The sequence below is a fragment of the Balaenoptera physalus genome (genome assembly GCF_965194825.1).
Source record: "Balaenoptera physalus genome assembly, chromosome: 9".
NCBI classification, from domain to species: domain Eukaryota; kingdom Metazoa; phylum Chordata; class Mammalia; order Artiodactyla; family Balaenopteridae; genus Balaenoptera; species Balaenoptera physalus.
In genome coordinates this window covers 71823051-71849852 of record NC_138888.1, presented here as the reverse complement: position 1 = coordinate 71849852, position 26802 = coordinate 71823051, and the positions used below count along the sequence as shown (strand labels likewise).

The 26802-nt window shown below is 39.7% G+C and overlaps 1 long non-coding RNA gene and 1 pseudogene across 3 annotated transcripts in view; one reads left to right on the top strand and one right to left on the bottom strand.

Annotated features, from left to right (window-relative positions):
* The window catches only part of LOC309666536, a 347146-nt gene that overhangs the window by 127207 nt on the left and 193137 nt on the right, over positions 1-26802 (bottom strand). The gene's annotated exons all lie outside the window — the stretch shown is intronic.
* Positions 4-24387, top strand: LOC309666515 (poly(A) polymerase alpha pseudogene; annotated as a pseudogene). Its single transcript has one exon. The product of its transcript is annotated as a poly(A) polymerase alpha pseudogene (transcript).

Genomic DNA, 26802 nt, shown 5'->3' with positions numbered 1-26802 from the left:
TCCGCTACTATGATTTTGTTACTGTTGATTTCCCCTTTTATGGCTGTTAGTGTTTGCCTTATGTATTGAGGTTCTCCTATGTTGGGTGCATAAATATTTACTATTGTTATAATTTCTTCTTTTTTATTATAAATTTATTTATTTATTTATTTTTGGCTGCATTGGGTCTTCATTGGTGCATGCGGGCTTTCTCTAGTTGTGGCAATTGGGGGCTACTCTTCATTGTGATGCATGTGCTTCTCATTGCAGTGGCTTCTCTTGTTGCAGAGCATGGGCTCTAGGCATGCGGGTTTCAGTAGTTGTGGCACGTGGGCTCAATAATTGTGGCATGCAGGCTCTAGAGCGCAGGCTCAGTAGTTGTGGCGCACGGGCTTAGTTGCTCCGTGGCATGTGGGATCTTCCCGGACCAGGGCTTGAACCCGTGTCCCCTGCATGGGCAGGCAGGTTCTTAACCACTGCACCACCAGGGAAGTTCCGTTATATCTTCTTCTTGGGTTGATCCCTTGATCATTATGTAGTGTCCTTCTTTGTCTCTTGTAAGTCTTTGTTTTAAAGTCTCTTTTACTTTCTTCACTCTAAGCCACTTGGCCTCTTTTCTCTTCTCTGAACATGTCAGGGCTTCTTCTGCCTCAGGGCCTTTGCACTTGTTGTTCTGATGCTTGACTCTCTTGCTCCCCATATTTACGTGGTTCTCATACCTCTTCAAGGTCTTTACTCAAGTATCTTCTTCTTAACATTTGTTTCTGGTCTCCCTATTTACAACTGCAACATTCCATCTTCCCCCAACATTCTCCATACTTTATGACTACCTTATTTTTTTCTATAGCTATCACCACCATCTGAGAGACTATTTTATTTACATAGTTTGTTAATTTTCTGCCTTCCCCTCTAGAATGAAGGCTATGCAAGAGCAGGATTTTTTTTGTCCATATTGTTCTTCATGTATCCCCACTACCTTGAGTAACATTTGCTGAGTAAATTAATATTCCACGATTTTTATATCAATGTCTTATTCAAAAAATTCTAAAATTATAATCTTTGAATAAAGGTACAAAACAGCTGAAACAATTTACAACCTTACAAGTCTCCCTCATACTCAAGATATGATTCGAAGGTATCACTGGTAAGCATCAGTTATAGTGACCACTACATATTTACAAGAAAACCTATTGAACCAAAGACTAATGGTTTCAAAAACTTGGACTAAGAATGCTTAGACTAAGAATGCAGGAAATTACAAGTTGAAGTGCAGTGTTATCCTGGACTAAAAGTAAGAGAAGTTGGCAAAATAAATGTACATAATTCCCAGAAAAAGATTTCCTGGAAAAATAGTGAAAAGTGTAAGTATGATTTTTCAAACCAAATTTAACTCTACAAGTTTAAGCCAATTTTCTTACAATGTGTTTAGTGAATTTAGGTTACTAAAAGGGACTCTGCTGGCCAGAGGGAGTGCAGTTTCCCATCAGAAATGGGCTACCTCATGGCTATGGGGCGGCCCCACAGCTACCATGCCTCACTTGCTAACCCAGCACTCAGTGGTGCCAGGCTTTGGTTTATATGAAGAAAACTGAGAGGAAAGAGAACATATGAGCACAGAGAAGTTTCGGAGAGAATGTTGAATTGGAGTCTCCACAGTGATCAGATGAGAGAACAGAAATACATTTTACATTGACTGTCAATTCTTGGTGACTCTAGCCCAGGAGTCCCTCTGTAATTCCCCACAACTGATTTAGGAGCTCCTTATTGTTCAAATGCTACTCCATGAGTCACTGGGCAGGGACAGCAGACCCAATAATGTGGGCTTTTGAAGAACAAGTAAAGTTAGAAGGTTTTGCTGGAAGAAAAGATAACTAGTGGATAAAAAGAAGTTTTGGTTTTGGCCTGTCCATGATGGAAACCATGGTTTGCCTGTGCAGTTTATCCCCAAATTATGAATTTTCAGTGGTTAATAGATTAATAAGTGACACCAGAGGTAACATGGATTCATTACAGTCCACACTGCACAAGGACACCTCTGCTTAGACATCTAAAAGCCATCTCAAAATTAAATTCAAAACTGAACTCCTGATCTTTTCACCAAAACCAATCTTTCCATCTCAGCTGATTGCAACTTCTTTCTTCCAGTTGCTCAGGCCTGAAGTCTTGGAGTCATTTATCTCAGTCCATTTGGGCTGCTATAACAAAATACCACAGAGTGGGTATCTTATAAACAACAGGAATTTATTGCTCACACTTCTGGAGGCTGGAAGTCCAAGATCATGGTGCCAGCATAGTTGGGTAGGGTCCTCTTTCTGGTTCATAGCTGGAGCCTTCTCACTGCATCCTCGTCTGGCAGAAGGGGCTAGGGATCTCCCTGGACCCTCAGTTACAAGGCACTAATCCTGTTCATGAGGGCTCCACCCTCATGACCTAAGCACCTCCCAAATGCCCCACCTTCTAATACCATCACATTAGGCATTAGAATTTCAACATATAAATTTTAGGGGGACACAAACATTCAGATCATACCATCATCCTTGATGATTTTTTTCTCTCATAGCCAGTTTGTCAGGGAATCATTAGCTCTACCCTCAAAGCACATTTGGAATTAGATTACTTTTCACTATCCCACTGTTCCCACTCTGGTCCTCATCATCTGTGCTCCTGTCTCCCATCTGGTCTCCCTCCTCTACCTCCCATTTAATGGGCTGAATTGTGTCTCCCGAAAATACACGTTCAAGTTCTGATACCCAGTACCTGTGAATATGACCTTATTTGGAATTAAGGTCTTGGCAAAAGTAATTAAGATGTAAATTAAGATGATGTCATACTGGATTAGGGTAGGCCCTAAATCTAACTACTGGTGTCTTTATAAGGAAAGAAGAAGACACATAGAAACAAAGGAACACATAGAAGAGAAGGCCATGTGACAACCAGACAGAGATTGGAGTGATGCAGCTACAAGCAGGGAACACCAAGGATTGGTAGCAGCCACCAGAAGCTCAGGAATGGCAAGAAAGAATTCTGCCCTAGAGACTTCAGAGGGAGGGTAACCCTGCCAACACCTAGATTTTCAACTTCTGGCCTCTAGAACTGAAAGAATAAGTTTTTGCTGTTTTAAGCTACCTGGTTTGTGGTACTTTGTTACAGAAAACCTAGGAAATTTATATACCCACTGCAGTCTAGTCTCAACATGGCAACCAGAGGAGTTCCTTTAAAATATAAGGCAGATCATCCCACTTATTCACTCAAAAGTCTCCAGTGATTTCCCTCTCCTCCCAGAGAAAAAGCTGAGAGCCTTACAAAAGCCAGGAAGGTCCTACAGGACTGACTCCCCAGTGATGCCGATGACCTCATCACCTACTATCTCCAGCCACACTGGACTCCTTGTGTTCTTCCAACACTCCAAGCACATTCCTGCGGAAGGGCATTTGCACTGGCAGTCTCCTTGCCTAGAACATTCCTTTCCCAGATTTATGTATGACTAGCTGTCTCACTAGTTCAGTTAAATGCCAACTCCTCAGTAAGACCTAATATGGTTACCTAAAATTGCAAATCTCCCCCACCAGTTCCAAAGCTTCAGAATCTCCTTTATCCTGCTCTCCTTTTTCTATCTCTGAAAAACATTTATCACCTTCTAGTGTATCATACAATTTACTTAATTATCATGTCTATTTTATATTGCCCATCTCCCCCTACTAGAAAGTAAAGTTCATGAAAACAGGGATCTTTATCTATTTTAACTGATATATCCCCCCACACACACAAAGTGCCTGGCACATTATAGCTGTTCATCCAATATTTTTAGGATGAATGAATAGGAAAAGGCAACATGACACAGCAGATGTGAGGGTTTGCTAACCTCTGATCTCTGATATTCTTAATCCCATTTTTATTTAGATGAAGTTTTCAGTGGTTAGATAACGCCTTGAGGGTTCCAGCTAAAGGGCAGTATCCTCACTTTCTCATTTTTAGATAGGTATGCATAGAGTGTTACCCTTGGTGTCTTTTTCATCAAAAACTGCCACCAAAAATGAACGTAGAGGAAATTCCAAAAAAAGTAAACTCCAGCTACTACTGCTTCCAAAATATCCTTGTTGAGGAACAAAATGTTGAAAGTACGAATTAAATGCTTCAAAGGTTCTAGTCATCTTCCCAAAATAAAGGCATCACACTCCTTTCCATCTTAGTAGAATGGGTTCACAGAGGCTCTATAATTTGTATAGTTAAAAATTACCAAATAGCTTAGGGGTGCAGATTAGAAGTTCTAGGCATTGGTGTGTATGAAATCATCATAGGCTAAAACACTTAATCCTTTGAGACTAAATCCAAATTGCAAACTACCCAGGAAAAAAAATGAGATCATATATCTGCTACTCAGATCATGTTCTTATCTGCCAAAAATGCCTCTGAGAAGAATGATGTGTGTGCGTGTGCACATACACAATACACACACACAAGCACACTCTCATTCCAGCAGCAAAATTACTTTGAAAACATTAATACATATTAATAAAAATGTAAAGACAACAGCTGTTTGAATTTCAGATAAACTGTGGACCATTTTTTACCATTTAAGTCATTGAGAGTGCTGTGCACATAATTGAACAAAAACATGGTCCAAAAAAAAATGCAAGTCGGCTAAAAAAGGAAGTTAAAAATTTGAGTTTAAAATAATTTATCATAAATTATTAGTTATCTTGCCTGGTTGCTGAGGGAGATGCTCTGGTTAATATGTGTTCCATATGTGAATCAGTAATTTAGACTATCATAAAATACACTTAGTATTCTAAAAGAACGTCCCCTTTCTTTGATGAGGCAGTTAAAGATTTTTCAAAATATTTCTGGGCCTTATAGTCACCATGGTTAGCAAGAAATATCACTTAACTACAATTGTATGCAAGTGCCAGCTAATAGAATTCTGACAAATACCAGAAAGTTTACTATAGATGAAATTCAGGGTTACCCAGAGAGATATTTACCTTGTAAAGTAGCCCTTACAAGTTTTATTAATGTCAAGACTTGGACTGCTCTAAGTGCCCATCTAAATATTATACAACCCAGAGGAGAAGCACTTAAAGCCATGGGAGAGGGTGCAGGAGTGGGGTTGGACCCAGGGCTGAGGCAGGCACCCCCCTCCTTCCCACCTCAGTGGGTCATGCCCAGGGCAGCAGCAGCAGGGGAGTGACTGGATGGTGCCCGCGGAGGAGACGATGCCTTTTCCAGTTACAACGCAGGGATCACAACAAACACAGCTACCACAGAAGCACTGTGGCATTACCTCTTCCAACAGCTTAGCAGCCCCCAAGGAGACTGACTTACACAGGAAAGAACTGAGACTCTGAAGCCTTTGGGGGTTTTTGAAGAGGAAGAGGAACTGCAGCACAGAATTTTAATTTGGGGAAAATTAAATAACCTGGTAAAAGAGTGGATACAAGAAATCAGTGAAAGCAAGAATCTTCCACAGTCTGTAATTGATAATGTTGGGGGGGAAATTTTTACATTTGGATCTTATGGATTAAGAGTACATACAACAGGTGCCGATATTGATGAGTTGTATGTTGCACCAAGACATGTTGATCGAAGTGACTTTTTCACCTCATTCTGTGATAAGTTGAAATTACAGGAAAAAGTAAAAGATTTAAGAGCTGCTGAGGAGGCATTTGTACCAGGTATCAAACTGTGTTTTGCTGGGATAGAGATTAATATTTTGTTTGCAAGATTAGCACTGCAGACTATCCCAGAAGACTTGGACTTAAGAGATGACAGTCTGCTTAAAAATCTAGATATAAGATGCATAAGAAGTCTTAATGGTTGCAGGGTAACTGATGAATTTTTACATCTAGTACCAAACATAGACAATTTCAGGTTAACCCTGAGAGCTATCAAACTGTGGGCCAAACACCACAACATCTATTCCAATATATCTGTTTCCTCGGTGTTTCCTGGGCTATGCCAGTAGCAAGAACTTGCCAGCTTTATCCAAATGCAATAGCGTCAACTCTTGTACATCAATTTTTCTTGATATTTTCTAAACGGTATGTATTTAGATCATATTAAAATAAAATTGATTGTAGACACTGAAAAAATACATACATACATACATACATACAGCCCAGAGCAGCACTGCTCTAATTCTCTGTGGCATGTGGCCCCAAGGCTTCTGCTTTACACTTGTGCATGCTACTAGAAAAGGCAGCAATTGGAAACACATTCCCTCATAGCCAAAATCCTTCCCATCAAGTAATGACTGGAGAACCATTTCAGAGGCAAAGGCATGACAGTTAATGGGTGTTAAAAAATAAATCAAATGGGATGGAAACAAATGCACAATGTGAATGAACATATCTCTCACATATCAGACTTTGAATAGGCACAAGCAAACAAAACTTTGGGTCTCAGCTCTTGAGCATGTCCCTTTCCTTCTCTGGGAGGCCACATACTGTCACTTCTGTGCTCAGACTCTTAGGATGACTCCCTTGTTAATGATAAGTGATCGCCCAAGTTAATGATGAGTGGTAAGTGCAGCCAGCTCTATGGTCTGAGACACCACAAAATGCACACCTATCCCACTGAGGAGAGGACATCACTTATAACAGGTCAGCCTGATAAAACTCCATATCCAGTTCTCAAAGCCGCTCTGAGTTTGATAAATCCATGTTACTAGGATATAAAGAACATCCATGAGAGCAAGGACTTTATTTTACTCACTGCCATACCCATCTCCAAGAACAGTGCTTTGCATGTAGTAGGCACTTGAAAAATATTTATTGGATGGGTGAATGGCTAGTCTGTTCTACTGGAAACACCTGTACAGTGGTAAGAAGTTTGAGCCTATGTAGAAATGAAACTCCTCTAGTATCCAGTTAGCTTCCATAAAGCTCAGATTAATGTCAATGCTTCCAAGGCAGCAGTTCTAAAAACTCCATGCTGGTTGTATACTACTTTGGATTTTTTTTGTTCCAAGGAAATAGTTCTGATGAAGTCATGGACACTAGGATTTGCTCTGGGGACTAAAGGAACAGGCAAGTCTTAATACAAATGTACCAACCACAACAGCAGAATTCCAGAATGATAATATCAATAAATAGAAGAGGACTTTGGCAAGTTACCCTCCTGATGGCCCTCAGATTATATACAACAATGTCCCTGCTGGTCCAGTTTCTCTGAACAAATGGTTTTGCCTTTTCTCTATATCTTGCCTCACGGAGGTTACTCTCCCTTCTGTCTGTGGTACAAATCTTGATTAGATCTCATTTGAGCTGTCACAATATCATCACAACTGCTCTCCTTACATCTAATCTCTCCTCCCTCCAGTTCATCTCTTATGCTTCCTCCTTTTAAAAACTCTCAGTTCATATTCCCAATATAATGAGATCCAAATACCTCAGCAGGACCCAGAAAGTCCTTCACAAACATGCGTGATCTCCTGACATTTCTTTCTACCCCAGATCCACCACGTTCTTGTGCCTGAATATATACACATACTGCTGTAGCTCTACTGCACCTCCCTCTAGCCCCCATGCCCTTTCCAGCTTCCCTGTCATTACTCATGGAATTTCCTGGGCCTATAATGCTTCCACATCTTGTCTACCTAGGGCATTCAGAGTTCAAATATTACATCTTTCCTGGATACCCCACTATCTACCATGCCCTCACCAGCACCCACCCTGTCTCCACAGCCTGACACAGAAACCCTCAGAGGCCACCTGACAAAACTGATCCTCCATCTGTGATCTCAGAGCATTTTTGACACCTCTAATGTGGTAGATTTTCTCCAAAAATGGTCACCAATAACCTCCCCCATCCCTTTATGTACATGCCACTCCTCTAGTGTATTTTGCACTCCTTGAATTTTGGCTGGCCTTGTGACTTGACTAGAATCCAGTAGAAGTAACCCTGTGCCAGCTCTGGGACTAAGCCTTAAAAGAAGCCAGACACCACATAAAGAAGCATGGACGAGTTTACTATTTGACACAAGACCATGTGGAAGAGAACTAAGGAGCCCCCAAGCCATTCCAGCCACCCCAGCTGAGGCAGCAGAAATGAGTAAAGCCGTCTTGGGCATTCCAAGTTCCTAGTTCAATGCAGCCGAATGGGTGACCCCATTCAACACCATATGGCACAGACCCACCAGCTGATAACTGATAATTGTTATTTCAAGGCAGTAAGTTATGGAGTGGGTTATTTCCCAGCAAGGTAACTGAAACGTTTCCTATGGTATATTATAGTTACATATTTACATGTCTAATTCTCTGCAGCGGGCTAGATTTTCCAAAGGTGACTGCAGCAACATCTCCCATACTCTTCTGCGGTATCCTTGCTATTCTGCCTTCAAGAGGTAAAGTCCAATTCCTCTCCTCTTGAATCTGGGGTGTCCATAGTGACTTGCTTGTAGCCACAGAGTGTGGAAGAAGTAACAGTGCATGACTTCCAAGGATAGTTCAAAAGAGCTCTTTCAGCGTCTAACCTGGTCTCTTGGAAAGCTCTCTCTTTGGATGCCCCTCTTAGGTGTTCCTTTTTGGGGGCAGCTTCCATGCTAGAAGAAACTAAAGCCACATGGAGAGGCCATGTGTAGATGCTCCAATCAACAGCTCCGGCTGAGCCTGCACTTTGAGTTATCCCAACCCAGACACCACATATGGGAGTAAGGAAACCTCTGGATGATTCCAGCCTCAGCCACTCAAGTCTCTTCCAGCTACTGGAATGTTCCCAGCCGAGTTCCCAGATATTGTGGGGCATAGAGACGCCTACTCCATCATGCCCGGTCTGATTTTCTGAGCCACAGAATCTGTGAGCAAAATAAAACGGTTGTGGTTTTATGTCACTCAGTCTAGGGCAGTCTGTTACCCAAAAACAGGTAACTGGAGCACCTCTCAACCAGACTCTGGGCTCCCTGGAAAGTGGGGAAACATTCAGTCATCATTGTATCCCTAGTTTATAGTATGATACCTAGAGGCACAAAAGAGGCTCTCACCAAATATTTATTGAGTGCAATTGAAAGGTTGGAATGTCTGCTATCTTTTTTTTTAATGTTCAGCTTTATGGAATTCTGGAAATCTACACATTTGGACCAAAAATAACAGAGAAAATATATCTATGCATTAGGTTTATCATGCTATGTTTTGAGGATTCTTACAGAAATGGCTCTTTACGTTTCCTTTCTTCATGGTATGAAATCCTATGGGAGGAGTTGGACCTGGTATTGCGAAGCAAAGTGAAATAGCACAAAATAGAGGAAAGTATTCAGTAAAAAGGAAAATCAATCCAATTCAGTTAAGTGCAAGTCATCTGTTCCCTTTTCCAATCAAAGTGTCTATCCTGTGTTCCTCTGTTCCATTTTACACAAGGGAAAAAATTTCTAAATGCCCTGTGTGCCCATGATTTTCCTCTCCTACCAAATCAAAAGTCAATACCCAAATGCTACTCAATATAACTCTGTAATTTCTTTGGCTCAGTAAGATGTCTGTAGCATTGAAAAGTTCTTTTAAAAAGTGTATCTTAGAGACCCAACAAGTGGTGATGTGTTTCCCTGGTAGCACACTAATGTCTTCATTTTCTGGCTTTGTCAAGGAAAGAGATGCTCAGAGTAAGTGAATTTTCCAGATAGCCTCCCCCAACTCAGAAGACCTTACTTAGAAAGTCTATGAACTCTGCCACCACAGGGAACTGGTCACCCCTGCAGTACCTTGGGCTGAATGAATAAGGCCTGGCCAACCCTTGTGTGTCAGCAAATGCTGGGCTATAGCAGTTTCCAATCCTAAATTGCATAAAGGCTGAGGGTTGTGCACGCAAACCCTTAGCACCCCCTGGAGCAAACCCATCAGTGACTAAGATTCCTCCACAGAAAGTGGCAGGTACAAAGCAAAATCCACATTTAATAACCTTACTCTTGAGTTTTAACACTATTTATTTACAGACACTAGAATGGTGGAGAACTGGTCCCACCGCTCAAGGCTTCAGGCTCCTTTTAACCCTTGGCAGCCCAACAATGGAAGGGTCAAAGCTTTCTAGCCACACTGATCCAGATCCTGTAAAAGGTACTATATCTGAGTCCCCTGAGATGAACAAAAAAGATTTATTCTCCCCTGTACAGACCTGATGTTTCTACTTTCACCATGATTCACTCAGTCAAGGTTCTTACTGACACCATTAAATGCTTAGTTTCCAACTTGATTTGACTTGATTAATTTATTCACTCACATATTCATCCGTGCAGGATTTATTCAACACTCACTATGTGCCAGGCCCAGATTAGACGCTGAAAATAGAAAGATGAACAAGACCCGCTCTCTCATCTTAGGAAACTCACCAGCTAGTAAGGATGGGAGACAAGTAAACAAATGATTGGAATATTCCACAACAAACTACAGGCTGGGGGCTCTATCCGACCAGCTGCCGATTTTTGTATATAACATTGTATAGGAACCCAGACACATTCATTTGCTTATATATCAACTATGGTGGATTTCAAACTGCAATAGCAGATCTAAGTCATTGCATTGAAGATGCTGTTGCCTGCAAGGCCAAAAATATTTGCTATCTGGCCCTTTACCGAAAAGGTCTGCTGACTGCATGATAACAGAGATCTGTTCCATATGCAACAGTCCACAGAGGCGGGAATGGGTTGCCAAGGAGTGCCTGCGCAGAGGGGAAGCACGGAGGATCAGCCAGGAATAAGGGCAAAGGCAGACGATAACAGGCAAAAGGGGAGGGGGGCTTCTGAGAATGGTTAGGTCATGGGGGGAGAACAAAGGTGCGGAGGGAGATGCAGCTGAGAAGGGAGAAAGTGCAGGTCTCCGCAGGCCATGAGGGGGCTGTGTTGGATTCTATCCTGTCAGCAGTGGAGGTTTTCTATAGGGTTTTAAACAGAAGAGGCAACAGAAAATAGATTGAGAAGAGATGAGCAGAAAAACCAATGAAGATTGCATTGCATTGGTCTAAGCCAGAGATAATGACTCAGAAATAAAAAAGGCAGTGGCAGCTGGATGGAGAGGAGGATTCAAAGGTCTTGAAGATAACAAATTAACCAACGTCAACGTATCACATACATTCAGTGAACACTCTATGTGGTGTAATAACTGCGGTGTCTGAGTAATAACTGCTCTGTTCTAATCCATCCCTGAAAGGCTCAGACAAGGACCATCCTGTACCTGTGGGGCTCAAAGAGGAAAACCTTTGGTCAGCCTTTTTAAAATAATTATAGCTAAATATTGTTCGATGGCCCCTGGTGAAATGAGTGGAACAGGTGACTAGATTGTTGACCACAGGACACTTTTACTCATTATTTGATCACTTCCCCCCCACCCCCGGCTTGCTTTTCCCTTGATGAGACCTGCAGAGTAGGGAGGTGGGTAGGACACTAGGTGGCAATGAGCACAGGCTTTGTATCCAGATTGACCTCAAGCAAGTCCTGAAACATTCACTTCATTGCTCTGTGCCCTTGGGCAAGCTCCTTAACCTTTTGAATCTCAGGATCCTCATCTGTAAAATGAAGATAAAATAGGGTAAGAATGGCCAAGTAGGTGACATAGTGGTAGAAGAATTAGATAGGACAGCACAGGCAGAGTGCTTAGCTCAGGGCTATAGTTAGTCGAAGTGAACACCAGAATCCTTTAGATCTCAATCAACAGAGAAGCCTCAACCCACCTCAACCAAATAGGTGAGGTCCCATTTCTACTGGCACCTAACACAACTGAATAATTGAGGAGCTGAGTACACTTTTTCATGTCTGCTTTCCAAATAGAGTGAAGGCTCCAAGATGTCAAAGTCCATGACTCCACTGGCCTCCTCGGAGCCAGCACAGTGCCAGGATATGGTAAGGGGCCAGACATATTTGTTGAACAAATAAGAGAGTGGGGAGAAGAGGGAGGAAGGAGGGGGAGGGGGAAGGAGAGGAAGAGAAGGAAAGACACAGAACCTCTCCCTGTTCTCCCTCTGCCTCTCAACTTCACTGCCCCTAAACCTGGCTGTTCAGAAAGGGAGGAGGGTGGGGATTAAGTGGCTAGTGTGGATGACATGCATCTCTGATCCTTGAAGCCACCTCTTGAGGGTCCAAAGTATTCAGACCTTCTACCCAGCTGGGAGCAGCTTCCTTGGACTTCATTTAGCAACAGGCAGTGAATATCTCAAAAAAGGCAGACTTCCCCAGGCCTGGGAATGGAGGGACTGATTAACCAGAAATTCTGGCTGCCAAGGGCCAGGGACCAAGGCAAAGCAGGGCAGAGTAACACTGCAGCTCAAGGGACACAGTTCAGAAATTCATTAAAATCAAATCCTCTTATAAGCAACTTTATTTTTTACAAAATTTGGGCTTCTAGAAATCTCAGCGGGAGGCCTTGGATTTAGCAATCTGGGTTCATAGCAAATGTAGACTCTAAGGCAGAAAACTCAAATCTAATAATGCTTAAAGCACCAAAACAATTTTTAACCACTCTAATGGAAATCTTTCCAAAATATATTATGTGCCCCTAACTGTGATAAATAGAGTAAACATGCCACAACTTTTCTTGGTGACCAGAGTCACAATGTAGAGTGCTGGTGACTCCACCGAGTTATAGGCATTGTTGATTATTTCTCTAAGAGCCCAGACTTCTAAACTGTTCTAATCTGTAGGAGTTTTGACTCTCTTTCTTGACACTTCTCGTTAGGTGGCTACAATAGGCCTATTAAACTGTTGCACCTATACCAAAATGCACCCAGAATGTTCTACTTGATACTTCTATTTCTACTAACTGTAGCTGCCTCTATTTTCCTCTGCTGCTTCTCACGTTGCCATGGACCGTCTGTAATTCTTCCCATTCCTTGCACTACCCATCTGCCGCCCCTCCAATCTTTGGTTAAAACAAGGAGAAAGCTACAACTTTCCAGAATAAAGGAGAAAACCCACTATCATATGTCAAATTTCAGTTCCGGTCTCTAGAGTTATTGACACTGGTGTAAACTCACATTTATGTATAGAAACAGATGGTTGCCTATGGGACTATCTATAGATGTGTCTAGATACATGGGTCAGTATACACTCATATATATCAGCACGCCTGATATATATGAGTGCAGCAATGACATTCCAACAGCAACCAGCACACCTAGGACACAGATCATGGTTTCTAATAGTATTCTTCAGTAAAAGGAACCAGGGTTCTTTGGAGAAATGGTTGATTCTAGAGCTCGAAATATACAGTATGAGCCTGGAGTATCTTGTAGTGCTAGAAAGCAAGGAAACACGTAAAACTTTTAACCCCATAAAACAGGGGCATGTCAAAGGGACAGAGGAACCAACTGAAAGAGCTGATAGGCTGGGACCTGGGATCTGGGACCCTTTGCTGCAGTGCTTGCACCTGGACAAGCATCTGGTCCAGCAACAAAATACAAAGAAACTATAAAGGACTAAAAATTACTGTGTGCACTGCAGTTTGAGCAAATTCTGGACAATAAGATACAAAAAGACCAAAAAAACCCCCCAAAACACCCAACTGCCACTTCTGAAGAGCCAGGAGAAAAAGCAGGGTACTGCACATGCCCCCTGCACTCAACACCACCAAAGGGGTGGGCAAACCACCTAAGACACCCCTCTGGCCCAAACCCTGGACACACCTCTACCTTCACCCCATATAAGGAACCAGCTCACCTCCCACAGGGGAGTGAGCAAGGGAACCTGTTACTTGTTTTCACTTCCCCCTGCTGCGGCAGGGGCCCCAATAAAGTCGTGCCTGAATTTCTTGACTGGCCTCTTATCAATTTCTATTGATTGGGGAAGGCCAAGAACCCTGGTCTACTGGTATCAGGGGGAAAGTAACTTTACAGAGGAGAAACATGACCTCAGCCAAGTGATCAAGATCAACGTCAACAGTGATGCTGATAATATGTACCCTTGATATGATGTGATAAGGATGGCCCATCCCCTCTGCAGTTTTCATCCCCAACACCCATAACCACAGTGGAATGATGAGAATCGCGTCAGACAAATCCTAATTGAGGAACAGTGTTCAAAACACCTCACCAGTATTCCTCAAAACTGTCGAGGTCATCAAAAACAAGGAAAGCCCAAAAAGTTCACATAGCCAAAAGGAGCCTAAGGACACATGATAACTAAGTGACTAAATGTAATGTGGGATGCCTTGGATCCTGGAACAGAAAAGGGACATTAGGGAAGAAGCAAGGAAATTTAAATAAGCTGCTCACTTTAGTTAATAGTATTAATAATGTATCAATATTTGTCCATTCATGAAAACATATGTACTCATCTTACGTAAGATGTGAATAAAAGGGATAACTGGGCCTAGGGTATATGGGAACTCTCTGTACTATCTTGGCAATTTTTCTATAAATCTCAAACTGTTCTACAATGAATAGTTTTTTTTAAGAAAAATTAAGTCACAGGCCTCCAGGCTTGGGAAGGGAGGGTGAAGGGCTCCACTCCCACAGACCCTGCTGTTCTGGGGATGGGGGCTTTTGCCCATCCAGGTACAACCCCTGCCCTCAAGGTGCTGGCTCCTGACAGTGGATCAGGGCAACCTTCATGCCCTTAGAACATGACTCAGGGCTTGAAGGCTTTCAAAAGTCTCTGCAAACAATTATTTCCCATATGCACTATTGTCATATTTATTCTTCTGCAAGCTAACAAGGCTCAGATTCATCAAGGAAGAAAAGTCCACCCAGAAAATGACAAAAACTCATGTGATATTAAGAAGCCAGTTGGTCAGAATTTGTTAGGGAAAGACCACTCCCTGTAGTTCTCATTTACAAGCTTCTCAAACTGGCTCCTAAACTAGCTTCCAGCTAAGAAAATGCGTTAAAACATCCATAAAACAGTATGAATAAGCCCTCCATAACCAAAATCTGATTGATGCTTATAAAGAGCGAGAACACCAAGTACTCCTTAAAAGGCAAAGGGAAGGAGTTTGGTCTTCCATAGACAGCAGAGCCATGAGGTGGGGCCGCTTTCTCCCGGGCTCCCATGGGTGGGGAGAGCACTAGGGTCCCCCAGAGTGGCTGTGTTCTCCAGAGACGATGTCAATTCATGGCATGACACGATTTGGCTGCAGCAGGGAAGCTGGACTCCAATGAGTAGAACTCTAGACAGGTAAGTGGGATTCAGTTCTACTCTTTCCCTCTTTGATTAAACCACTCTACTGCTCCAACCAACAATTTCCTCGTATATAAATGAAGAACAATGAAACTCTTATCCTGACCTACCTAAGTGGCAGAGTGTGATAATTAATGAAACATAATTGTACAAGCATAAGGAGATATCTGTTTCTTCAAGACTTTCTGAGTACATAATTTTTTTTGTAGAATTCTTTGAGAAGTAAATCAGGGCTTTAGAGTCAGTGGATGGGCCTTTGTTTTAGCCATGTGCTTGACAAACATCCCTCAATCCATGCATTTGTGACATTCACTTCCTCTGGTTATTAATTGCATAAGAACTTATTCATAGACCTCAGCCATGTGCTCTTTTTCCCCATCTTCCAAGCCCTCCTCCTCCTAGTCTGACCCCTCTCCCAGTACCCCTGGGTACATCCGAAATACTGAATTAGCATTCTTACCACAAAGACACATCAAAAAGTCTGGGGGACCAAAAATGTCATATTGTACAGCGTATCTTAAACCATCCATGGATGACCTGCCTAGAAACAGGGAGAATTTCTGGTGATTTTGATCTACACCATCTATCTACCTCATCCACAACCAGACATATTTAATCTTATTCGTGGGCTGGCATGCAGGGCCTCCGTGTTGTTCATGTTCTTCTGTGCTCATATTCCCCCATTTCTAGGGCTTCATTCTGAGTCTCACTTTGGCAACACCTTCCCTCGGTCCTTAGCTCACTCCACCCCTAGGGCTAGCCTGCACAATCAGGCATGTTGTTGGAAGTGGCCAGGAAATTCCTCTCATATCCAGCCAACTGCACCCCCCGCCCCTTTCTTCTCTGCTGTGGTCATTTTGGCTACCCTTTCCCTCTGATACTTTCCACAATGCATACATAGAGGGCTTTCCTGTTTCCAGTTTTCTTAGCATAAGTGCAGGCAGAGGTAAGAGTGCTTATTTGAGGGGTAGAAATCGCCACTAGAAAAGAAGAGGTCAAAGATCATGAAAAAGGGAAGATCTTCCAGCAAAGTTATGGAAGAAATAGAAGGGACCTGGAGTCTGAAGCACAGGCAGTTGAATTTGAGAAGGAGGGAAGGAGGGAAAGAGAGAGGGGTGAGGATAGAGCGGGGATGATATTAAGATGGTTCATGCGCATACCATTTTAAAATGTTTTAGTGAAAGGAAAAAGGATCCCTGCTGAGACTGCATTTGGGCAAGAATTATGGAAAATAAGAGTAAATTAAGGAATAGCTATTGAGAATGGGATAAAGAACTGATCAGGGGCAAGGGTTAGGATTTCTCCCATCACATGGCAAGTCTCATTGAGACTGGCTATAACTGCCAAGAACCTGGAATGGCACCTCACAGCCATTTTGGGGGGCTTCATATTATCATGTAGACTTTAAGTGTTTCCACAAAGCTTGTTTAAATAGGTCTGTGACTCAAAAAGTTAAGCGCCATTGCTTTAGACAATCATGTCACTTTTTCTGCCAGAAAGCTTCTATCCTGGAATGTCTTTCAACCATAGAAGAGTTAAGAAACCACCTCTATCTGGATTTGAAGTAAAAGACATAAGGTACTAAGGGGAAAAGTTTACATTCTCATAACTTTCCTTCATCATGGGCATTATTTTGGTGTGTTGCCAAACACCAATCAGCTCTGGGTAGTGCCTGCGTTCCAGAACAATTCTGTAAGAATATATTATTCTATGAACAATAAACTGTTGTAACATTTCTTAGTTCCAATATCAGACAGAAAAGAATACCACATCACTTGTTCACTTGACTGTTTTCTCAGGAACCCAGAGTATTTGATTTATGCTCAACTATTCCTATATCTAAAAACATTTTAGTATTTTATAATCAAGTTTTAATCTTCTAACCTAGATGATTCAGGAAAAATACTTAATCCGTCAAAATAACTCCAAACCATGTGCTTTTCAAATCACCCCCAAAATGGCATATAGTTTCCATCATGTTTGGCTTTGTAAAAGGCTTGGCAATTTATGACCTTTGGCTTACTTCTAGTTCCCTTAGCTGTCAATGCTATACTAATGCCATCTTCCAAAGGAGCTCTGGCAGGATTTCACAGGGATGTCTGTGGGTTCAGATTAGCAGGAATAACCAATGAATTTATTAAGTAATATCAATCAGCCTTGAACCTTGTTCCCAAGTGCCCATGTAGTTCACCAGAATTCTATCTTTGAATAGGAAATAAGCTTGATGGAAAAAGAAAGGAAACTAAAAGTATTAAGTGCTCACTAAGAGCCATATTTTGCATATATTACCTCATTTAAATTCAGGGAATTATTTATCATACTGTGAGAAAATCATGGTTCAGAGTTTCATAATTTACCTAAGGACACAGCTAAGGATTCGATTTCAGGCAGGTCAACTTCTTAAGCTCATGGTCTTCCCATCACTCCATTCTGTTGATTCCTACTAATGATTGTTAAAGCAAGAGTAAGCATCTCTAAAAGTCTATTCTAACCAATTTCTACTAGAGATATGACCATATATATAAAATTCACATATATCCCCACTAATACTCAGGGTATGTAAGAACTTGGTCCATCAAAATAGTAATAGTTGGGAAATGTGTCTTTCCCTAAACCACAGGTAAAAAGAATATAAAGAAATAAGTTCTAATAACTTTCCAGACTTAGACTGAGGCTGGAAATTGAAGTTCAGAAAAAGAAAAGGCATATCTAATGGTACACTAAGTGACTAAAAATAGGGAAAATTATCTCAAAGTAAATGTCCCTATGAAGACAGCTTTTCCAGGGTAAGTAGGAATTTATTATTCATATTGTTGGGAATAACTGCCCTTGTCTTGCTTCTATCTTTAGAATGTGCACACATTGTTGAATATAAAACATGTACAGCATGTAATCTTCTAACATAACTCATGTCTGAAGAAGCAAAATAAAACCACCCCTTCAGAAATTCCTTTCTGGCATCTTATTTTGTTTTTAAGAAATCTATTTTTAAAGAAATAGAGGGTTTTACTGTTCAATAGAATAATTTCTTTTTTTACTTCGGTTTATCCCTTAAATTATTTTTACTCTTTGCCACAAAAATGAATACATCTTTATCAATAAAAGACTTTTTAAAATATTTACTTCCTGTTAAATCCTTCCAAATATTCTTCCATGGATTCTGCAAGTGTTTCTCCTTTTCCTTATTCTTTTAAATGTATTGCCTACACACACTTTAAAAAGCCACCAAATCTGTAACAAGTCCTTATTTCTAATTAAAGAAAGGCTGTCAGTCATTCAATAGATATTACTGAATGCTTACTTTTTGCCCAATGCTGGGGCCTCACATTCTCTATTAGCTTCTATTTGTTTTCGTTTAAACGTTGGCCAAGAGGACACTAATAATTACAAAGTCTGAGATCCAATCCTGATGCCAGATGTGCCAATAATTAGCTGTGTGACCTTGGACAATTTACTCTGTCTCTCTGGGTCTCAGTTTCTTCTTGTCCAAAATAAAGAGACTATGATACTGTTACGGACTGAACTGTGTCCTCCCCAAAATTCATATGTTGAAGCCCTACCCCTGGTATTTTATATGTGACTGTATGCGGAGATAGGGGCTTTAAAGAGGTGATTAAATAAAATTGAGGTCATTAAGGTGGGACCTAACCCAAGCTGACTGGTGTCCTTAAAAGAAGAGGAAATTAGGACCCAGACAGTCAGGGAAAAGACCATGCAAGGCAATGAGAAGGCAGCCATCTACACGCCAGGCAGAGAGGCCTCACAAGAAACCAAAGCTGCCAACACACTGATTTTGGACTTCCAGCCTCCAGAACTGTGACAAATAAATTTGTTTTTCAAGTACCCAGTCTGTGGTACTTTGTTACGGCAGCCCTGGCAAACTAACAGATATCTAAGATCCTCTTCAGTTCTACCATCCTGAGATCATCTCTCCCCTCAAGAGAAGTAAAAATATAAAATACTCTAAGTAACAATAGAAGTGTCTGTTAAAGGAACTGCATCTCATTAGTTCTCTAACAATTCACTGATTAACACTAGCAAACCAAGTTCTATATAAAGAATTTTTAAAATTCTTTTTTAAGGCTCAGTTGCTTAATAGAGAAGAACCTTTAAGAATACAAATTTTAAAATGTTTGTTCCTCCATAAGAAACTATATTAAGCAGTCCCTGTAATTTTACTTCAATACATTTCTGGAGTGAAATTTAGCAGAGGGTCAAGTCCCTCTTAGACCCCATACAAGTGACTGAAGGCACAGAAAGCATCCAGAGCGATGCAGTCACAGCACATGTGGAACAGGGTGGCCCTACCAGTCCTACTGGACCTCGAGTGATGTTCATATACCCTGAAAAAACTTATAAAACGTATCTAGTTAAGGCTTTTTGTTGTTTTGGTGGAGTGGGTTTTTTAACACCATATTTGTCTCCCTTTCCACATTTCACAGAGGTTCCTCTGATACAGCCTCAGGACTCTGCACTGAAGCAAATGATACCTCAATTGTTAGACTGAGCATCAACTTGCAGATTTCTGAAGGTTTGGACTCGCTGGGTTTAACAGGTTGATAAACTTAAAACAAAGGTGCAATAACTAAAACTGTAAGACAAACACCTATAAATTTGAAGGAAAAGGAGGGTGGCCTGGGTGAGGGTTAGGGGGGTGATATTTTTCTTTTATGAACTGCTAGTCAGGAAATGAGGCTTAAGTGTTGAAGGGATGGTGAAGCAGAGGGGAAGGAGGGATCAGGTAAATGGATTGCAAAAACACCACAGCAAAGGTTAAAAGGTGTGTGCTGAGAAATTGGTTTTAGCAACTGATTCTGTTACACAGAAACAGGAGCCAATAATCTGGGATCCTCTGATATTAACTCATAAATATCTTAACTGGTGTATTATCTCAAGCAAAACCATCAGAAAACATGTTTTTCTTCTCATTCCTCCAACCTATATTAATATCTTTGAATGACCTCAGACAAATGATCTTGGTACATTTATTACTTGGTGATCATTCCTGATAACCATCACTTTATTATTCCTTTGTTTCAGGTCTTCCCAAATGACATGATTACCCATCCCAGGAGAGCAATAACTGTAAAAAAAAAAAAAAAAAAGACTCAGTAGCAATACGGTAACATGTAATTGTGTTTGCACGCCATTGTGATTGTATGTCACTACATCAAGACTAGGGGATTTTAAAAGAAAGGGTGTCTGAGAAAGGCCTATGAGTTTTGGTTAGGTCACTATGGTAGTAAAACTGGCTCTAATAGCTGGTCATTTAAAAACTTCCACGGAACTTGATTTCCTTCCAGTGAAATACTTCATTTAATTTCCCCATAATCCATTCCCTCTCCTGCCCATCACACCTTTAACAACCCTACATCATATGCTCATTAATCTTTCTACCTCTACATCACAGAGATTTACATTTTAATATTAGAGCCAGTCATCTTGTTAGTGTGATTTATTGTTTTCCTCTTTGAAAAGTCCATACTCTTTTTCTAAGTACTATAAATAACAAAGCATGGCTCCAGATTGAATAACGGAGCTGTAATTCAGGCTTGGGATTTAGCTGCCATTCCTAAAGCCTCAAGCCACACCCCTGGGGATCACAGTGTCAGCAGAGGCTGGTGATTGAATTATGGCCCCGCAGTCAATCAGGGACGGTACTCTGTTCAAAGTATTTCTACCAATAAGAAGTTATTAATGCTTTGAAATGGAAGTTAGGACTACAGTAGATCAGATGTTAGTTTAATAAGGATAGGTATTTTTTCCTACTTAATGAGGTAGGAGACATTTTTTTCCTTTTTCTTTAAGAAATAAGTCATAAGCAATAAATATGAGAAAGATCTTAGGTGATCAAACTTTATTGTTGTTGTTATTATTTATAATATGGTACAGGGTTCTTTGCAAAACACCCATTTTTAGACTACTACAAAAAGTAAAAAGAATAAAACAAAAAGAAGAGAAGGAAAGGAAAAAAGAAGGAAAGGAGGAAGGGAGGGTGGTCATTTGAATGCTATCCTAAAGTTCCAATCATCTCATAATTGAATTTCATAATTCTAGACACTGTTGAAGAACTATGGATGTGAACACTTGGCAAACAACAAAGTGAAATGGAACAACTAAATTATAAGCCTTAAGACGTTGAGTCAAATAGAGCTGTATATCTTTATTATTCATGTCTCAGGAAAACAGGCCGTAGTTGCAGAATACTGTAAAATTCTGGGGCTCTCCCAAAAGCTATTTTTGAACACTTCTTTCTTAAACACTAGCAGAAGGTTCCATTTTAACTTCTCCAACATTAAGATTTTTAATGATAAATGTTATTAGAAAAGATTATTTCAGAAATACAACACAATCTGTTTCCATCTGCAGAAAAAAGGCTCTTATAACCAAATAACTCACCTGAGAAAGTATTCTTACTTTTGGGCAGGGGTCCTTAATGACAGACCTTTTTAAGAATCTGATAAAAGCTGTAGACTTTGCCCCAGAAAAAAAAATGACATCAACAAACAACACCTCTCTCTCTCTCTCTGTCTCTCTCTCACATGCACACACACCACACACACACACACACAAACCTACACAGATGCACTACTTCTCACAAACAAAATATTGCACATTTTGGGGGATTCATGGCCTCAGATAGGAACCCTTGCCCAATGTAGTAAACTGTGTGTTTAAAAGGAAACAAATCTTTCTGTAGTTTTCACATAGATTACATCTGATTTTTATCAATTAACAAAATACACAATGCTTGATTTGCAGATTGGAATCAAATTAAATTCCACAGGGAGCTAAACTTTATCAAGTGTTCTAGAAAAGAAAAATGTATCTCATTTCAGAGGACCAAAACGTTTGATACATGGGCCTGTTTGATGCTACTCTTAATCAGTTCTATGAAAACGTTCTTGACGGGAAAGCGTAACATAATAATCTGAGTTCGTGTCTTTTTATTGCCAGTATGCAAGTGAAATAAATCATAGGAATAACTAATGCTATTATATTCATAATGAAATAATAGATGTAATTGAAAATATTCTTTGCATCCCATTTTTGTCATCGGAAAATACGCATACTTATAAATCAATCTAATAATGTAACTATTTTAGATAACAAGCCTTTGATAAGAGCCTAACATTGTATAGTGCACGTTATAAGCTTACTAACTCGTACTTACATGCCCAGAGTCAAAACGAAATGCAAATGAAACCATAATATGCTTCTTTAATGAACTCTGCTTTTCTTCCAGCAATTCACATGAACTATACTACTTTCTTTCCTTACAGATTTTCTAACCATTGGTGGAAATACCTCATTTTATCTTTATTCTTTTGTTTCACTGCCCTTTTCATCATACGTGTGTGTATGTGTATGTGTGCACACGCATAGATTATAAAGGATCTGAGAGTGATATATGCTAAAGGTAATTTTTTCCATAGCCTTCGTTAAGTAACATGAGAAGTGGTCCAAGTGCCAGGGAGGAAGCTACGGGTGTGACCAGGTGACCAGCTGGAGTCCATTCCTCACATCATTCAAGGTCTTTGAGATGTGCAGTGACAGATGCCCTTGATGTCTTTCCTTTGCTATGACTCATACTCAGTGCCCAGGGTTACTTTGTCAAGTTTTCCTTCTTTATCCAGACTCGGAGTCATTTTAAGTTTCATTCAAGATGGGGGAGTTTTTAAAGGCAACTAACTCTGCCAAACCTACTATCACAGTGAATTGAGCGTTCTCCATTTAAAATAAACTGGAAAACACTTCATTCCTGTGGCAAGAATGTCCCCATCCAGTAAATGTCAAAGATAATCTGTGCTCACCCTGAGTGAGCCAAGTTGAAGCCTCCACATTTCACTGGATTGTAAGGCATCCCGGGATTCCCAGTCTGCATACCCAAATGACCCAAAGTTGCTCTTCTACCTTTCAGAAATTAAAACTTACCACTCTATAAAAAAATGCACATGGGAAAAAATCAAATAAGAATGCAGGCATTAAGTTTTGACATTTTATCCTTGATTCTATGCTATGATCCAGGGAACTGTCTCCCATTTACCACCGTCACAAATGAGCAGCCCTGTTGAGAATCAAAGAATCAGGATGGTGTCTAAAATCTATCAGGCTTCAAGTGTTTTGAGTTCTTGTGAGCCCATGTTCCTTGGAACTTTGTGGGAATTCTCAGAGACCTGTGTTTAAAGGGCACCCAGAAGAATGTTTGCTTCAAAGTGATTCTTTTCCTGTGGAATTGTCTATCACCGTTCTATTTGATTTAGTCGAAGTTCTCATTTTGAGATTAGCATGTGCATGAAGTACTACCCCACACTTACTGAGTGCTTTCTTTCTCTATGCAAAGTCCCACATATAGCATTTTCCTTATTAAAGCTTCACAAATCTGGGAAGTAACAATATTAACTTCATTATAGAGATAACGAGAAATCTTCCATGATCTTTAGTTCTTTTTCCATTTATTCTTTTAACTCCACTATTTCTTCCTGTACTCTGGAACAGTCTAATTGGAAAATTAAATCCAGAGCCATTTTCACCTGAAATCATAGTTTGATGCTGGATTACTCTAACTTTTTTTGGTTCCCAAATTACATTATAGACTTATCTTTCTAGTGATGTGGAAACCCCTCCAAGTACTGCACAAATAAAACTGCTAGTTAAAATACAGAATCATGATTTTAATGCATGGATAAGTTGGCTAGAGAGTAAGGGAATTCCTCAGATGTCAGAAATGATGAGAAAGCATAAATCCTCAGGGGTAAGTAAATGCTGGAGCCAGCATCTGTCTGGGAGATACATGTCAATCATTAGTGCTCTGAGCAGGGCAGGCTTCAGGTCACAGACACCAACTTAAAAGCCAGGACCTCTGGGGACCAGTTTTCTCAGTGGGTGAAGTATCATAGAATAAAATCCACTCCATGGAAGGAGACAATGCCAATACCTGCCCCCCTCTGCCTCTCCCACTGAGAATTAATTCCTAACCTCAAGCCACACTCACTGAGGACAGATATAGGGGCCTGAATTTATGCCACCTACATGGTCAAAGAGCAAACAAACAAACAAAAAAATCTAAACCAAAAATATAGTTTAAAATGGCCTCACATGACAGTGTCCTCATGTGCCCACTAGACAGAGGCAAAGGAAAGTCAGCTCAGAAGGAATGCTCTTGCAAACAGGCATACAGGTCAAAGCAGAGCTCACAGGACTTCCCTGGTGGTCCAGTGGTTAGGACTCTGAGCTTCCACTGCAGGGGGTACAGATTCGATTTCTGGTCTGGGAACTAAGATCCCACATGCCAAAGGGTGCGGCCAAAAAAAAAGAAAGCAGAGCTCATAATCAACAATCAAAGGGTATTAGAAACACACAAATGATACCACACAAGTACTATCCTTGAGCCAGTAGACACGTATAGAACATGGCACCCAGCGACTGGAAAATGCATTCTTTTCAAGCACACAAAAACATTTACAAAAATTAAACAAGAAGTAGACCCAATAATTCTCAACAAATTTCAAAGATTCTATAGCATGAAGACCACACTTTATAACAACAAAATTAAGTTAGAAATTGAGAAGAAAGTAGTAACTAAAAACACACTTGTATTAGGAAATTGAAATATATGCTTGTAAATAATACACATATCAAAGAAATGTTAAAATAATAAAAAATGCACAATCATGAAAAACACTTATCAAACTTGGAAATGACACTTGGAAAAATGTGAAGCCTTACATGTTTGTATTAAAATAAATAAGTTGAAATAAGTGACCTATGCATCAACTTAAAAAGCTAGAAAAAGAAAATAATGTAATAAACCCCAAAGAAAATAGAATAAATGGAATAAATATGAGCAAAAATTAATTAAATACAAAACAGTGACACATTAGAGTAAATCTAATAACTAAACGTTTGCTTCCTTTTTTGCTAAGTCTAGTAGAATTGATACATCTCTTGCAAGATTTATCAAGAACAAAATAGAGAAGGCACAAATAAACAGTATTAAGAACTAAAAAGATTATAACTCCACGTTTGCAGCATGGATTATAAAGATAATAAAAGAATATAATGAACAACTTTTTGTTAACTTGTAAACATTGAAAAATGTTAGGCCATAAAGCAAATGTCCACAAACTTCAAAGAATCTGTACCAAATAGACCACTTAAAATATAGGTAAAATGAAATATTCTCTAAAAATATATAAATTTACACACTACTTCAAGAAGAAATAGAAATCCTGACTTTTCCTCTATTGATTAAAAAAATTTACTCCAGAATTACAAATCTTTACACACAAAATAAAACACCAGGGCCAGATTATTTTAAACATGATGTCTACCAAATACTGAAAGAACAAACATTTACAAACATTTCCATTTTTACAAACTCTTTTGGAGAATAAAAAAAGAGGGAATATTTCTCTGTTTATTTTATGAAGCTAGTATAGCATTGATACCAAAACCAAAGACAGACAAGAAAGTAAAACTGCAGGCCTATCATAAACATAAATTCAAAAAGTCTAAGCAAAATATCTGCAAAGCAAACCCAGAAATGTATAGAAAATGTATGTTTATCTAAATACATGAAGAATAAGCATTAAATAGCTTTTTAAACATTTAATAAAAACTCCTAGTAAACTAAAAATAAAAAAATAACTTCCTAACCCTACAATAAACCCACAACAAACCTATAGTAAAATATTAGTCTTTCAGATCAGGAATAGGACAAGTTTTTTGGCCAACACCACTATATTAGAGATCGTCACCATTGTATTGGAGAGCCTAGCCAGAAAAATCATGCAAGAAAAATAAATAAATATCATCCATTTTACATGTATTAAAAAGGAAGAGATAAAATTGGCAGAATTTATAGGTGATAAGAGTATACATGGACCCAGCCATGTCTAACAAAACTATCTTGAACTTTTCAGTTATGTGAGCCAATAAATTACCACAAGAAAGAGTATACATGGAAAATTTTTTTAAATGTGCACAAGTTTTTTTTAAATTAATAGGAGAGTTTAATAAAGTTGTTGAGTTCAGAATCAATTCTTAAATATCAATTCAATTAAGCTGTTAAAAACTAAATAAAACAATGTATCCCATGATCAATAAATATGAAAATATATGTTATTTACAATGATATATAACTTTATCAAACACTTAGGAGTCAATCTAACAAACATGTGCAAGACCTTTAGTGAAAAATTATACAACTGTATTGAGAGAAATTGAAGACTTATCTATTACTATTTATTATTGTTATACAACAAACCACCAAACTTAGGTGTTTAAAATAACAGTCACTTTATTTTGACCCATTTTCTGTGGGTAAGGAATTCAGAAAAGGAAAAAAAGTCTTGTCTCTGCTTCATGATGTCTAGAGCCTAAGCTGGGAACACTTGAAGGCTGGGAATGACCCTATAGTTGGGCACTGGAATTATCTGAGGATTTGTTCACTCACATGCCCGGCCCCTGGGCTGGGAGGACTTGAAGTTAGTACTGCTGACAGGAACATCTACTTGTGGTTTCCCCATGTACTTGACTTTCTTACAGCATGGTAGCCTCATGGGAGGATTTCAGGTCCATCCATTGGAAGGCTCAGTTTTATTAAACTACCAGTTCTCTCTGTATTGACTTGTGGATTCAATGCAATCTCAATCAAAATTACAGTAAGTATTGTATGCGTCTGTGTGTAACTCAACAAGCTGATTCTGATAATTATACAGATGTGTAAAGAA